The following is a 4,125-nucleotide window of genomic DNA, read 5'->3' on the forward strand; positions in this document are numbered from 1 at the left end:
TTATGGTATGAAAGCTGAAATATAGCAGTGTAAATATGGTAATAGTTCACTAGGTAAAACAACTAGTAAAATTCTGAAATAATTCCAGTAAATCAAGAACACATTAAAAATTATTCTTAAAAAATTTCAGAATTTTAAAAATACCTTTACCATAGTATTCTTCATTGTAAGTCCGCAGTCTTAAGGGAGCACGGGTGCTTTGTGCAAGACAAAAGGGAGGGCGGGCGCGCTCTTAGTTTAAAATAGTGAATAACAAGTTTGAACAGTAATGAAAATATGAGAAACAATAATGAAAAATTAAAAGTGTGGGTGGGTAGAGAATGGGGGATTGCCCCTTGGATTCAACCAATTGAATTTTTGTCTTGAGTGAGGTTAAGATGGCAGCGGCGCCATTTGATATAATGAAAATTAAGCTTTTACTCTATCTTAGCTAATTATACTAGGAAGAAGTAAACTATACTTTCATTCTTTTGATCAAAGTTCTACTCTCAATTATCATATAATAAAACTAGAGTAAGAATTAGTTCCACTCCTAATTGCTTAGATAATACTAATTTCACTAATGATTAACAATCAAACATCATGAGAGTAATGATTCTAAATATAACTAATATGGTGAAAACTAATATTGAATATATTCTAAATTAAACTAGGGCAATTAAATATTAAGATGTGAATATGAAGAAGGAATTAGGGAGATTTGAAATCCACCTTGATTAATTCTTAACATGCTAGTATAGAGTTTGTTGTAACCCTAATTTTATGTTTTCACACAAGGTTCAACATAAAGGTTAGGTCTTTTTATCCCTAATTATTCATAGTATCTCTAGCCAACTAATAATTAGTATGAGAGGAAGTTGAAACTCATTCTCATGGTGAATGAACTACCCTCTAGTCTAGGTTTATTTTACTTATTGCTAAATAGAAAACCCTAGACTAGAAGCTCTTTAATAAAACTATTCTATACTAACACATGAAGTCTTCATCAAAGCTTCAATCAAACCCCTTTAATGGAGGTTTAGCTATGGTTCATTAGACTATCATGGAATAAATAAGAAGAAGACATAATGAAAGGAATATAAATAACTTGAATTGTATTAATGATGGCTATGCTAATAAAACATAAACTAGCTTAAACTAAAGAAAAAAGGTATGAGTTAGTTAAAGTTTTTCCTTAGTCCTCTTTATATAGGAGAGGGCTAGGTTTACAATTTCGTGCATAGGCTTTGGAGTTATGTTTTGGGCCACTAAATCAAGCCCAAAACCTAATTACTTTAGTCTAAAAAAGGTTTCTCTGTTGGAAATTGCTGTAATAACCTTTTCCTCTACTTTTAATCCTCTGATTGGATCAAGGCCTAGACCATTATAAAGCTCTTTCCGATCCGTTCGTTTTGACATTTAATAGGCCCAATTCCGAGTGCGAGTCCAAAGATACTGCATCTTGAAGTTCATTGACTTTTATGCTCTATTTACGCCAGCGTTGACTTTGAGTTTTCAACTTTGGTGAGCTTTAAATAGGCTTTTTCTCCTTGAAACTTCTTATCCATAAAACTTCTTAGCAACCAACATTTGCTCCTTTTTCTTGGAAAAGTGACATATTTCTTCACATAGTTGACTCTAAGACTGAAATACACAAAAAACGTAAAACAAGATTACTAACTCTTTATTTATTATAAACATAATTGGTCTAAATGTAATATTATTAAGGGGTTAAAACTACAGTTTTGGGCACTTATCACTCTTCCTATAAAACCATAATAATTCACTCTTAAGAACTATGCAAAATAGGGTTTGAATCTTCTAAATAAACAAGGAGATACATAGGCAAGGCCAAAAGTTCAACCCCTAAACACTAAATCATCTCATCCCTTCTCTATCAAGAAAAAGGTTCTAAATCACAAGGCATAGAGGAGGATCAGGGTGATAGGGTTATATACTAAAAACATTACTTTTGTATTAACTCTAATTCTTTTTTTATTTTGAATGAGAATCATATGGGCAAATGTTATACATATTATATATGTTATTAGTTATATGCATGTGTCTAATACTTTATGTTGTAGATGATATGGTGTGGACACACATAAGATCATATCATCAGTACCTTATAAAGTATAAGTAATCGTTCACAACCTAGATGGATTTGGACAAACCATTGGTACGGTTGTAGTATAATCTGGTATTAGTCTATCTTGACTATAGGATTATACTAGTACACTTTGTGTGTATTGAACAGGACCAAGTGAGGTTGTTTCTCCTTATACTGAATATATAAGAGAACAAACGCCTCTGTTATTATGGATGCTTGTCCTCCTAATCCGGATATAATAACGCACACTTACATGCAATGTACATTGCTTTAAATCATCAATGAGTAAGATTCATTTGTGAATCGACAAACTCGATGGATTGGGTAATGACATTGTATGTAAGGTGTGCTATTGATTATAGAAGGAATCTGTGTCCCGCAAGAAGTCGGGTCGATGATGTCCCCTTGAGGAACTCAAAAAGATTGTCATGTAAACCCTGCAGGTGGATTTATTCCGACATGACAATGAGGTTGAGTGGTACTACTCAAGCAAATAAGAAGTTGATTAATGTAGTTGTCAGTAACTTGACTTAATCAACGGACATTCAATATCTTTAAAACGGGGAGATCAACGAGCATATAATATGGAGCCCATAAATGCTGACACGTAATTTGGGATTAGGGCGGTAGTGCAACAATGGCCTTTAGTGGAATAAGGTATTTGTTGATGGACTTGGGCCGTGTGTTCGGGGCGAACATGGGAAGCCCAACCCTAATTTCTCCTTATGGTCCTTGTTGTAGCCTATAAATAGAATACTCTTTCTCTCTGGCGAAATTTACTATTCACTAGTTCTGAAAAAGAGGCAAGAAAAGTAGATCTGAATTCGTTTATGATTTTGAGAGAAAGAAGGGGATTGGTAGATCGTTGTCCACACAACGTCCAATCTATTCTAAAGGAATACAACAGAAGATCAAGGGGGTTGATTGTTGATTTCGGATTTGATAAAGCTTGGATTCTCAGAGTTATCCAAACCGGATCTAAAAGGTATGTTCTCTATCACAAATCGTGGACACCCATTGATTATGCTGCCCGTGGTGTTCGCGGTTTGTAGAAATATTGTCATTCTGAAATAATGGTTCCTACACAGGGGATACTCAGAAAATCCCCTACATCTTTTGGCGCCGTCTGTGGGGATGAAAATAGGTAAACATTTGTTTTAAGGACTGATTTAGTGTAAAAACTATTACCATTGCGATGGCATGAACTAAGAAAACAAAGGGTGGAGCTACCACCCGCAGCATCGCTATCAAAGAAGAAGAGCACGAGATGCGGCGGGGAGAATGCCGATCATCATGATGCAAGTAATCCCCTTCAAGGACAGGTAACTAACACCGATGGACTAATTGCTCCCAGTGTAGGCCTTGGAAATGATGCTCAAGGAGAATGCCAAAATGGTGAGAATAGACTATTCTCACCAACCCAGTCCTCTGTTTATACAAGCGGGTGGTATACGGGCTCGGAGCGAAAGAAGTAACCTTGAGCGAGAGGTACAATTTGTTGAGGCATTTGTATCAATCGACATAGGGAAGGAGTCGCCGCTTATCGATCTCGATGGGGACGGCCTTCCAGAGGACGGTCGAGCTAGGAACCCAAGGTGTGGGGATCCAGCTCGGCGCAAACCATCATAATCAGAGTATAATAATTTGGATGAGAACTCAAATACGACATCAGAATTAGAGATAACTGACCAAGATCGTGATGTCAACTCCTGACACCAAAAAATCCAGAGCAAGAGACTTACTACAAAAGAAAGCGAATGGGAGAATGAGAAAAACGACCTGATCCGTCATATGCATAGGATGACTAGTAAAGGAAGAAAAATGCAAGACTCCCTTGTTCAATCCGCTATAATGGGGGCAGGCAGATCTCCTTTCTCATCACGAGTAATGAAAAGCCATATCCCCGCGCTTACAGACAATTGAAGTTCAATATCTTTAGTGGCAAGTCAGATCCGGTGGATCACGTACTCAGATATTATGCCACCATGGGACAGTATGAAAGGTATGACCACGTCATGTGTCAAAAGTTCAAAGCT

This window comes from Coptis chinensis, chromosome 9 (genome assembly GCF_015680905.1).
Source record: "Coptis chinensis isolate HL-2020 chromosome 9, ASM1568090v1, whole genome shotgun sequence".
Classification (NCBI taxonomy): domain Eukaryota; kingdom Viridiplantae; phylum Streptophyta; class Magnoliopsida; order Ranunculales; family Ranunculaceae; genus Coptis; species Coptis chinensis.